The sequence below is a fragment of the Melospiza georgiana genome, chromosome 5 (assembly GCF_028018845.1).
Source record: "Melospiza georgiana isolate bMelGeo1 chromosome 5, bMelGeo1.pri, whole genome shotgun sequence".
NCBI lineage: Eukaryota > Metazoa > Chordata > Aves > Passeriformes > Passerellidae > Melospiza > Melospiza georgiana.
The window spans coordinates 3,234,720-3,248,161 of NC_080434.1; positions in this window are offsets into that span (position 1 = coordinate 3,234,720).

Consider the following 13,442-nt stretch of genomic DNA (forward strand, 5'->3'; position numbering starts at 1 on the left):
TCATTCCCATCTGTTTTAATTTAAGGCTGATTATGCTAACATGCTTTAAAACTGCAAACCACCTGACCATTGAATATTGTTTTAAGCAGATACAGCTTACAGTATTTTCAGAATGTAAACACAAAGCTTGCTATTGTGAAGCAATTAATTTTATTAGGCTTGTCCTTGTTTAGTCTACATGTAAGCTTGGAAAGCTATAAACCTTTTTTGAGAAGCTTTTCTTGGTTTGGAATTTCCCCTCCCCCAGGCAAGCTCTGCTAACCTGCTACTGTTCCTGTAACTCTCAGTTTTCTGAATGTGTCTCCTGGGAAATAAATGAGCCCAGCTGAAGGTTAAGGTGTGAGTAGTGATCTCAGCAGCCATCCTGTCAGATGGGCAAGGAGGTAAAGGTTGGATGCTTCCTAACAAGTAACAGGTTTGATTGCTCTTTTTGCCTCTGTGTGAATGCAACATGTATGTGGTAAATGGCTCGTGGGGTAGGAAGGGCTGCCATGCAGGACAGAGACAGGGCAACACTGCAAGGGTACAGGCAAATGCTGTATTAGAACCCTGCACACTCTCTGGCAAGCTGGCTGCAACCCTATTTGGTGTGTCCTCATTTTAAGGTATTCATATTTTCATTGTAATTGAATATTTCCTTCAAAATAGAAGATTTATTGGGATGGCTAGGCTATTGATGCATTAGGTTAAAGGATGTATTTCAAGAAAGCACTTTTAAAATATAGGCTGTCATTTTTTTAAGTGATTAAATTGCGTGTCTTGGTAACTGATATCCATGGAATAGTTTATATATTGAAATTTAAAATAAGCTGGGAAAGATGGCTAATTACAGAAGCCTTTTTCTGCTTCTATAACTTGGTTTTTGTATTGCTGTGAAACAAGTGGCACTTAAATATTTAGTCAGAATTGGAAAGAAGCTGCTGCTGGGGTGACAAGGCATATCTTATTGATGATCTACATGAACATAGTTAAGGAATGGTGGAAGGAGAATGTAACCTGCAGACTAATAACTGAGTCAGACCATGGCTGTTCAGTGGATTACAGCAGTGGAGATGGAAGTTTGGTGGAAGTGGAGTGCTTGAAATATGCTCAATGATAACACTGATTAGTGACATGAGGGCTATCATATTAATGATGTTAAGAGTTATAATAAAAAGCAGGTATTGGTATGTTGAATATTTTTGTTGGTCAATAAGCTGAAGCTAAAGATCTAGAGAAATTTAATTGACCAGAAACTCTGCAGGGTGGTTTTTTTTCCTCTCAGTGAATGTCATCTTTTGTCTTCTGTCTACAGCATCCATCTATCAGCACAGATAGGTGTAGTGTATTTCAATAAATACTGTACTTCTAAACTGAGGCTGCTAGCTCTGTTTTTGCAATACTGGAAAATAGCAATAATTGCATTTAAGTAAGGGTTTACAAATAAAATGTGACACATGGTAATTACATCAGGTCAGTCCATGTGTGCCACATGGGGGTAGCGTGTGTAAGTGTAATAGCGAAACTGATGGAATTTTCTGAAACTATAGGGGCATATCAGAGTTCTGATCTTTGTTGACTTGCTAGGATTGCATCTTCAAAGGTCATTTAAGTTTATATCCTGATATGATGTGCAGGAACAAATTGGTTAACTGCATGTGTCTGTAATTTTCTCAACTTGAACTAGTCCATGTTCTCACCAAAGCACTGGCTTATCTGAAGTTCAGTGGATGCAGGTTATATCTTGTGTTATTGGTCAAACACCTTATAGGTGAAAAGCTCACCAACTTGATGATTGATTTTGAGTTCCAGATGCCATGCTTTCTTTGAAAGGCTTCCAAATTAACAAAAGTATGCTCTCCAATACAGCTGTACAGTCCACAGAAAATGTGTTCTCAGATGAACTGCTAAACACAGGCAATTTTATTTCCCTGACAGTACTCTCATCACACATTTTTGTTACTCTGCTTTACTTTAGCTGCCTATCCGTTTCTCCTCATTATTAAATACTTTGCGTTTTGCACATATTTTGATTTGTGGATTCTCTACAGAAAAAAAAATGAAAAACAGCAACTTGTCATTATAGTAATTAAAAGGTATGAGGAGTTAGATATAGACAGGGCCTCAAATAGATTATATTTAAGAATTAGATTATATAGATAGTGAAACATGGATGTTCAATTGCTTTCCTTCAGATATCTTTAAGTGTAAAGGTGGAAAAAAAGTCAGTGTTTTTCCAGCTGTTCTGGGGCAATTTGGTGTATTTCTGTTTCATGTATATGAATATAACTATATATATGAGTGTATAACTATTCAGATAACAAGAATTGGGCAAGTACTCAGTGCTTTTTTTATGTGGAAAATTAAAAAAAGTCATCAATGACTTACACTTCATAAAAGCAGTGCTTGGAGGAAAATTTCTTGAGGTTAACCGACTTTGAACTGTATATTTACATGGAAGAAAAGCACTTGCTTTAAATAAATTTAAAAATTTTTTTTAGTGTTCAACTTTTTCTGAGGATCACGTGCCTTTGGCAGTGCAAAAGGGAAAACCTGATCTTAAATAAACATTAAGAAAAGGTGTGCATGACCCTGAAGACTGATTTCCTGGGGTGAATGGGTAAGGGTGAAGATGAATTCCTCAAAAGAACAAATGGGAGAAAATAAACAAAAGTATCAGCACCACTTACAAAAGTTAATGCACTTTATTTCTGTAATTGCATTTATCTTCAAATGTTTTTTCTTTGCAAGGGGACAAGGTTCATGAGAAGTTAGTTCCAGAAAAGTTGCAAAGACTAACAGACTAGAGGTGACCCTAAGTACTAATTTTTAGTAGTTTTATGGAGGAGACTCCGTAGTAAGTGATTATTTCATACCCCTCCTATGAGTGTGTCTTTCTAGATAATGCTTTGGCTCATAGGCTGTTTTGGTGTGACAACTGGGCACCAAAAGGGACTCCTTTTCCTATAGATCTCCCAGAAGATAGAGAGCTATAATACTGCAGCCATAGACTGAGAGGCAGGAAGCATGGGAATATATTTATTAAGTACTTATTAAGATACTTTAGAAAAATCAGGGCAGCTGTTTCTATTTCATGTGTAAATAGGAGGACCAACAATCTTTCTTTAGTCCTAGTTAATGTCAATGCAAATTTAATGTCCCTCTATTAATAGCACATAAAAATCATATATGGAGGCCCTTCAGGTGTTTCCATTTACAAATAATGTAGTTAGACAAGATGGATCTGTAAAATATGTGATGCCATGGATCTGTTATCCACACTGCACTTAGGGTGGAAATGCTTCACAGGGTCCTGCTAGAGCTAGCCCAGACTGAGTGAACCAAGATGGTATATCTGCCACTAAAAATCCACATAATTTTTGTTCTTGATGGATATTTGTCAATATAGCTAATAAAAGATAAAATTCAGACTTCAGAGCACATCGCACACTAAGTAATCAGAGTTCTGTTTAAATTAAAAAGTTAGACTTTTTAGATTTCTGTATGTTTTCTCACTTGCGCAGGCTTTCAAATTTATTATTACTCATATCTTGATATATACACATCTAAACTGATGTATCAGAGAGTAAATTCAGTTTATAATATCAATTACTTATATTTAACAAGCTAGAACAGCACCTAAAAGAAATACTAGAAAGTCTCTGTGTAATCAAATTAAAAATGGCTAATTAAGAACTACCGGATAGTTAGTTATTTTGTTCTCCTAATATTTGCTGGATTTCAGCTGTTTGAGTAGGCTGCTATTGGACAGACTATTTCTATTAAATGCTTTCCTTGAAAATATATGGTCTTTAAGTAATTTAACTATTACTGGTTAGGGGGGAAAGGTCAATCTTTATATAGAGAATTGAAGGATAAAATGACACAATCATCAATGCCTCAGGGCCATCACAGAAATGTGTTTCCTCAGATAAAGTAAAGCCAGACTTTTATAAAATTTACATTTTAATTTCTTTTGCTTGCTAGACTTAAAAACAGGCAGTGTTTTTTACAGACACATATGCATTTTGTGTATACTAATTTGGATATTGAACACATGTTCTCTTTCTGTAGAAATGTGCTTTCTTGCAAGCCTGATGGGTATGGCATACAAGATATGCCAAGCTGGTTTTATATAAAGGTAGTGCTTGCAACTGTGCTATAAAAGCTTGAAAACTGGGCTCTGTGTTTCTCAGCAACAGACATGGAGAAGCAGAGGCTTGAAGCCCTTGCCGGAAAGTCTGTGAAACACACCAAATACTTCATAAAACTATTTGAATAATATTTATATAGACTTAGAATTCTAGTGCTTCAGGGAGTCCTTTCATAAAATCCTGTTTGCATTTGACAGTAGTAACTCTGTAGTGCAGTAGGTATCAAAAGAGCATTTAAATATCAAAGAATTAGTCTTCAATATTAGTTTCTAGAATAACTATTAGGAATAATGTAGAAATGTTAATATCACTATGCACTGTACAGATGAAAACTTTGATGCATCATGACAATAATCTGAAATCTAGAAAATCAAAACTGCTTTAGTAATCCATTCAATTGCTGTATTCTACTTGAGGTAAAACTATGAGGAATCTTGCCAGTATGGGTCAGAAAATTATCTATGTCTAGGGATTTTAAAAATTTTTCTCAATTGTTGGATCACTTTGCTCAGTTGGAGTAGTTAGGTAAAAGTGTATTTGGGAGAACCCGTGAATGAATGGTGTTCCTGATGAATGGTGTAGCTGTGCTTTCAATTCTCCCATGTGAAAATTGATGAGTTTATTCTGAGCTATAAGCGATGTGGGGAATGAGTCAAGTGTGAAATGCCATAACCTGGTGAAAAAGAAAACTGCTGCTTATAGTGGATTTCAACTCCTGAGGGGGAAGGGGTGACAGAGAAGAGGGTGTATAGTCCCTCTATATACACCTCACTGCTCTGCAACTAGAGAATTCTGCCAATCTCCACTGAAATGAGAAAATGTCATTTGATTTAGCTTGCTTTATTAGCTCACACTCTGGATACAGCTGAAATACGTTTCACTGAAGTAGCTGCAATCCTTGCAGTATTGCTGAGAAAAGGTAAAACAGACTGAACCTGTACCGTATAATTATAATACTTTTTATAGTTCATTTGTTGCCTTGTCAAGGCTGACCCAGAACAGAAGGTAGATGGAGTTAAAGAATAAAGTAGGTAGTTATTAAAAGGCCTCAATGGACACACCTTGGGCAGTACAGGAGCCCAGCCAGGGCTACACCCAAGATGGGCCCAAAATGGGAGACCGGTCATGAGGTCTCTCACTTTTACAAGTTCTGGTGCGTTTGCATATTGGAGTTAATTGTCCAGTTGTAGCTTTAGATTATGAAGTCCCATCCTTCTTGTTTTTCTCTCTTCAGGGCACGTTTTTATGCTCTTGGGCCTGAAATTTGGATTGGTTGTCCTTGGTCCCCAACTAGGAAAGGAATTGTTTTGTCTGCCTACTCTGTGAAGAGAGCTTAATACCATCCCTTAAAAAGTAGCTCAGAACTACACACTAAAGCAGTACAGAATCTGAAAAATATAAAGACAAAAAACCTAAGGCATCACATTTGCCATACAATTAATATAATCACGTCTTGTCAAATTAATGGAAAATGCTTTTCTGAAGTATTCCAATAACCAGATTTTTTATCATTTATTTTATGTTTCCCCACAAGATGTTGTTCATTATTCATTTCTCCAGAAAAATTTTTTTTCTTTATGGTATGTTCAAAAATATAAAAAATCATCTGTGTCTGAGGGCTACTCCCTACCTTGTTGCTGTGAAGTACAGGCTGACAAAATAAAGTAGCAATGTTCTGTCTTCTCAGCCACATTGTTACATATAACATCGGAGTGATGCAGTGTGGAAGTCATAAATGTGGAGATCATACATATACATTTTATGCAGAGTGCCATAACTGCATGCAGGCTGTGGACTAGAATTTTAAGTTCTTGTCCTTTCATAATGTCAGCATGGCTTTTGGTATAGAGTGTTTTTGCACTTGTAGGTCTTGTTCGATGCATTCAGGATAAGGATTGCATGTCTTCAGTGAAGAATTTGGCTGAGATACTAGATCAGAAAATAAAGAAAGTAGAATATACTTTGTAGTAGAATATACTTTGTAGACATACAATGATTTTATTAGAATTTGCTAGTTTTGCTTAGAAAACATAGTTAAAAGCAATATGGATGTAATGCTCAGTTTTTCTGTTGGAAGAAGAAATGCATGTCAGCCAGTTACCCTAAACTACCTGCTCTAGGATACTGTGAGATCTCATTAGATGACAGATTTGATTAGAATAATGCTATAAAGAACAGAGAGTTCAGTTCTACCTCCACCACAGAATTTTGGACCTAAAACCATTTAGGATTAAAATTTTACAATGGTCTTTGTTACTCAGAACTGGGCACCCTAGTCTTTGCTCTAATACTATTAAATTTAGTCCGCTATGCTTGGTCTTAACTCACATAGTGTAAAGGAGAATTTGGGCCCTTAGAACTAAAATAGAAAACACCTTGAGCTGGTACCTGGAACTATTAGTTAAGTGTTTCCTAGGATGATAGGAAGATATCTTGACCCATGAACTAAGGTATGCCCCAAAAAACTTGTTTGCAATTGTGAGAACTCAACACGGAGGAACCTCTTCTGAAGGCCTAATAGAAATAGTTTTACCTATATTAAACAACTTTTGCATCCTGTAAATGAGTTGATGTAAACACACCTTAAATGTCCTGTAAAACTGATTAGGTTTGCAATTAGCTGTTCCTCTGAAATTTTTTGAACACCGGAAAACTTTACACTTGCCTTTTTAAATTAGAGTAGTTGTAACTACTTTACTTTTCTATATTTTACCTCAAGACTCAACAGAAATAATATTTTGCAGTTTCCTGTAAAATGAGAAAGATTGTATTGGAAAGCTGAGGCTGAAAAGAATTTGCTGCTTTCACTTCATTCTGAATTGGTGGATTCAGATTACTTTAAGTAGCTATGTAATATGTTGCAAAGGTGGAAAGCTAATGAATACACAGATCCCAGAATAGAAGATACTGTGTGCTGAAGTAAACTGATATTCTTGAGCTTCTATTAAACTATTCCCCTGAACAGACCTGAGCTTACATCAGAAATTGTGGGAACTGGCTTGCATTCAAGATTCTGTTTGGTCTATTCATATTTTGTGAAAAGGAGTGGATTGGAAGAAACTCTTTTATATGCAGTGTAATGGCTTACTCAAAAGGTATGAAAACATGAATAAAGATTTCTTGAATTGAGATGATTGAATGAAAATACATGTACTTTTGAGATTGATGGTCAGAAGCTTCTTCCAGCCTTATGTTAGCATTCAGATGCAGTCAGAGAGCTGACTTAGCTTCACACAAGCTAACACAGAACTAGAACCGCTTAAGCAGAGTTTATGCTGCATTTATGCTAGCCAAATGAGTCTTATGGACATTGTTCCCCTGTGTCTAGTCCCTGAACATCTGACTTCTGAGAACCAGTTTATTATGCTTTGGGTATTTCTAATGGTATTTTTCTGCATGGCCCTTTTTTTAATGCAGCATTCTTAAGACAAGACATGAAATTATTTCAATCCAGAGAATAATTCACTTACAGTAAGGGCAATGACATTCTGGCCTGTATCAGCAATAGTGTGGCCAGCAGAATTAAAACAGGGGTCTTTAATGATACTGTATTCTAATTGTACTGAGTTTTTTAATGTATAACTACATGTAGAAATACAATTGTTATTGGATCCTGCAGAATTTTCAGAACAGTGTCCCATAGGTGAAGAGTTGCAGTGCAGTAATATCTCTTTAAGCATGGTCTCTGTGCAGGGGGCTTGACAGAAGCACCATATCAATCATATATCAAAGTCATAGAAACTAATTCAAGCACTGCATAGCTTGGCCTGACTGGTAGGCTATTCATGGAGCTGGATGAGCAAGATACTTCTCATGGAAATAACTACTTTTCAGGATTCAGGTTATAATATTAGATTATATGTAATGGCTCTGCAGTTTGTAAAGATCTTTAAATACCTAGTATCTAATCCTGGGCTGCCGAAGTTGTACATAGAAAGTTTTTTATACGCAATAACTTCTAGTACAGGCATCCAGGCAGGTGAGCCAGGAGTTCTGTATGTCACTCCATGATTAAAGTCAGAAGCACTGCAGAAAGAATCATATCAATATCACTTCAGTTTGAGTGTCATATTCACTGAGCTGTAAAAAAAGATGTGTGGGCATATTTTTTTGTCAGCCTATATAATCTGAAATAGTGTCATGAATGTGGATGTGGAGTTGCTTTAGACAGAGATCTGCCTGAAGAGCAGGAAGGGTTTGAAGATTCATTTGAGACTGAACAGTACTTTGAAATGCAGTTTTTGCAGAGCACTGTATGTGCCATCTGAGCAGCTAAATTTGCTCTCTAATATATGGACTGACATAAACTGGTGATGCCAATGTTATACAAGAGTAGTGTGGATTGGACTGCAAGAGAAGGTTCTTCATGTGTGACACTGAGCCTATGAAGGACTCTCTGCACCAGCTGCTCTAGCCACTATCCAAGCCTGCAGAACTTGGAACTTAAATGTGTACATGCCTGAGAAAATCCTGCCTGCCTGATGTGCTTCTTAAAAGGAGAGAGCTTGCAGAGACCTGTAGGTAGCCTGCCCAACTGTGGTACTTGTCTTTGCTGTTATTTGAAAAAACTTGTTAGTCTTCAAAATGAATCAGTCTGCTTCAGTCTGACATTTATGTCTTCAATAGAACATAGGGAAACTGCAGAAGATGCTTTTTATGCCCATCTGTTCCAGAAACATGGCAGGCTTCAAGACAGTTTTAGCTTAATATGCTGCTTAGGATGTGTATTGGAGGGTTAAAGATATCAAGTATCCCTTTCTCAAAGAGGAGTATCTCGTAGAAGTCAGGCGAATAACTTTGGAGATACTAATTTTGAGTTATTCTTTGCTTTAAGATCCAATACTAATCAGATCAAACGCAACTATTTTCCCCCTATTTAGAGTGGGAAGTAATTTGAGGTTTTACTTGCTGATGACTACTAGAAGTAATCATTGTAGCTGACTAATAGTCTTTAAATTTGGAGCATGACCAACTTTCAAATACTTTAGGAAGTGAGCAATTTTTTAAAAGAAAGCTTTATAAATAATTTTCCAAAGCCTACTTGTATGAATTCATTAAAATTATTTAAACCAACAGGTAAAATTACCTATGTGTAAAAAACCAAAGAGTATAATGCTCGGTCTGCTGTCTCAAGGAGACCTTTGTTTACATGTGATGGATTTGTTTGGATGAGTCAGATTTCTCTGCAAGGGAGAAATCTTCAGAATTGTCTTTGGATAAGGAAGTTGAGGTATTGAATTTTGCTCTCACTCTATCAACATCACTTTTTAAAAATTTTATTCTTGCTGTAAAGGTGCTTGTGTCAGGAGCTTTTTATTAGAATTAAGATATCACTAAAGGAAGGCTGCATTTACCATGAGATTTATTGGTGCTAGTCATGTGCTAGGAGCGTTGACTGTTTTGTAATTTGATATGTAATAGACATGGCAAAACTCTTCAGTAACTTTTTCTTAGCATAATTACAACAATACTAATTAGCTGCACATTTCAGCATTCACTTGTTTCCAGGTTTTTGAATAATATCACTGTACTGATTCAAATGCTGTATCACACCCCAGTACCAAAATACAGCACACCCTAATTTATTCTGTAATTAAGTCTTACATAAGCTTTAACATTTAAAACAGAAGTGGCATCTCTACAGTTGTTTATCTCCAGAGCACAAAGAAATAGAACATATGTTGATATAAGTTGCAATACTGTAAATCACTACAGAATTTCAACATCAGGTGTGTCACCAAGAAGGCTGTGATTTATAAGTTAGTCTAGACAAAAAAAAAATCTCTTTTTTTTTTTTTCCAGTTTTTCTACTTTTCTATTTCAAGGACACGTGTACCTTCATAATTACATGCAAAAGATGAATCTAGTGGAAGCTAATTCAGAATTCTTCAGCGCTAATTAGGGAGAATAGGCTTTAAAGAAAGCTGGGATCAATGGCATCAAGAGATTTACTCCTCCTGGGCACACTCTCCCAAATGATTGCTTGATTGTGACAATGATCTTTAAAATGCCCTTCTTGAAAAATGTAACTATTAAAGTTTGAGTGTCATTTAATGTTATTAGTAGCTTATTTCAGGATCAGGATTCTGTCAGCTGCTGACATTGGTGGTAATGAAAATACAGAATCTGTGAAAACAGATAGAGGCAGTGGCAGCCACCTGCATGGCCTTTCCCCTCTCAGCAAATTTTCACACAGTGATTTCAATATAAGGTAAATTCCTAGTGAAAAGCATTCAAGTTGTCAGGCAAAAGGTTGAATGTCTGTTCCCCAGTTCAAATGCTTCTGAAATAGTTGAAATGTTCCCCATTTTTCTAGTGTTAACAAATCCCAGAGCACAAAGTCTGGGGAAGTTGAGAACATGGAACTGTTGAGAAAAAGAGGGAAGGGGCTTTATTTTCTTGTATAACTTGCACACTTTCAGAAAATTTATGATTTCTTTTGTACTTTACATGTCAGTAAGCAAACTGAGATCTATAAATATTTGAATAATAAAATATCTCATCAATGGTACATTATTTCAGGTATTAACTAACTGATAATTATAACTAAGCATGTGTCCTCTTGAATTTTCAAATTTGTCACCAACCTCAATCTCATGTTTTCTGTTGGTTTTTGTTATTTTCATTACTGCATTCCATCTTTGCTATCTGTCTTCTGTGACCTTATTTATCCATGGATGATCTGAATGTTTATGACCCCATCTTGCTTAACAGGGAGCATGTCCTTTATCTCTGTCAGTTTTCTTTGACCTCATCTTAGTAATGCCTGAAAGATTTTTCTGCAATATTTTTGCACAATTCTAATAAAGCAGCTTCAGTTGGTTCTGCTATTGCTAATCATCTGCAGCTTTTTGTGGCTGCATCAATGTGCCTTTAGGACAAAAATCTGTCCTGCCTCTAGTGTGACTTACCTCCCCTGAAATGAAGCTTCTTTGCTTGTTATCTAATTGTCCCAAGCTTGATTGAGACCTCTTTCCACTTGAATAAAGTATTTTAAGTATTCCCAGTTCAAAACAAAGGGCTAAATTCACATTGTCCTCAAAAAGGAAAATATTTCATTTTATTTTTTTAATACTTTATATGAGAGAAAACAAAGCTCTTCTTTCCCAGAAGAGCATTGAACTACATTGGGACTCCCAAAACAGAATAAAAATAAGCCCTAAAAACTAAGCTCCTAAATTACCAGGTTCTCAGCTATGTGTGATTAGGAACTTAAAGGTTCATCAGGAGGCTCTTCTTCCAGATGAGCAGAATGCAATCTCTCATGCTGGCTGGAGTGAATAGAAAAGTGCATTCCACAGCTGCTGGTAAGGACACAGGCAGATTTCTTTGATCTGAGAAAGTTCATCAACATCAAAATATTACTGCCAGATACTGAGGCATCTATTATTTTTGAGTAAGGAACTATGTTGGAAAACTTTGAGCCGCTCTACTTTCATAAAACCTGTTTATAAACAGTTATTTGAAGGGATCCTTGGGTGCCAGCATGTTGCATTTATGTACTTACATTTGTATTTCTAGGAGTTTACATGTTGCTTTATGTAGTACTTACTTTGGAAAGCATAGCCCTGAGTTGGATAACTGTTGGACAACTGCTAGTTACTCATCTTTGTAAATTAGTTCACCTATAGAGAACAGTGGACTTAAGTATTTTTCTCATTATTTCTTTATAGTACATCTCCTGCAAGGACTATTAGCTTTTTGTAATTTGTCCAGAACTTCATCTTGTGTGGATAATCATGTTGAATTTTTAATGTAACTCCATTTGCTTCTTTGCAAAAAATCATCTTATGACTTTCTGCTGTAATTTTGACTACTTATTCAAATGAGTTTCATTTCAGCACAGCTGGATGCATCTGAAATTAGGACTCAGTTCTATGTTGAAAAAAAAATTAATATTTCACCTGTGTTCCTCTAGGAACTGAGGTCTGTTAATTGTAAGGTCTTGATGGCTTTATAGGTGAAATGAAGTCTCACTATAAGAAGGTATTTCTGCTTGCATTATTCCATGTCCTCATTTATTATCCTTGAATAGAAATATAATATATGGTTACATTCTAGATTATGAAAGCTATGTGACAGTTCAGAGTTCATAGCATGTAAAAGGCAGATTTGACAGTCAAAAGGGTCTAAACCAAACCAATTGTTAGAGCAGCTAGTCCACTTGATTTTTGGTTTTTTTGTTGTTGTTTTTTAGTCTCCACCACCACCACAAAGTGACCATTATATTTATTGGTGTAGGTAAGCTTCTGAGACAATTAACTATAATTCTTGCACTGATGGAAAAGTTCAGCACTTTTTGTAGAATCTTTGAAAATGCTTTTATGATACCATGGAATTGTTTTATTTTTTCATTATTGAAAATTAAATATTCACAATTAGAAAAGCTTTGGCACAGATTTCTAGATGTCTGTTACTGTAGAATTGTAATCCAGAGTAGAAATAGTAGAAGTTTTCAATAGCTGTGGATTTAAGGCACAATTACTTTAACCTAAAGTATGAAGCTGAAAGGACAATTTTCCAGCTTCAGTTAAATTGTTTGTTTCCTTCCTATGCACTAAACTTGGCAGCTGTTCTTATAATCAGTGGGTCAAAGTATGTTCTTGGCTTTGTTGACCCAGCTGTACACTGTTACAGCTTGTGTGGAAAATGGAAGGAAGAAAATAATCCTATCAAATATCTTATGGAAACAGTTCATTTCAAGCAAGACAACGAAATTGCAAATGCACAAGTCTTTACAATGTAGATCAGAACTCTCAGTATGGATAGAAGGAACAGCCCTTAAAATGGGGAAACTGCTGCTGAGGGGCAGAGATGTCCTCTATTTACTACCACAGCCAATTGCCTGAATTTTTCTTCTGAGCAATTAGATGTTTGTGAAGCATATGGTAAGTGGTTTAATTTTCAGTGTACTTGAGGAATTTTTTTGCCTAATTAGTGAACAAAAAGCTTTGCTCACTTAGGAGTAGTGATTTGGTTAATGAAAGTAACTTCTAAATAAAAAAAAGAAAAGAAACCAGTTATACCAGTCTAGGCCTGTTCACCAAGTGTCTCACTGTGGATTTGGTACAAAGAGCTTTTGGGAGTCTGGTAGCAAGAAAGGATCACTAAGGCTAGTAAGAAAAGTGCCAGGTAGGCAAGAAGTTTCATGTAGAACACTGACTATCGACCAGACTGGAGGTTTGATACATTTGCCTTTCCTGTGTTTGAGCACTACACCAAGTGAGGTGTATATGTTGAAAGCTGGAAAGCATATGGAACTTGTACTGAATATAAACCATTTACAGAATGGGAAATCTACAATGTTTA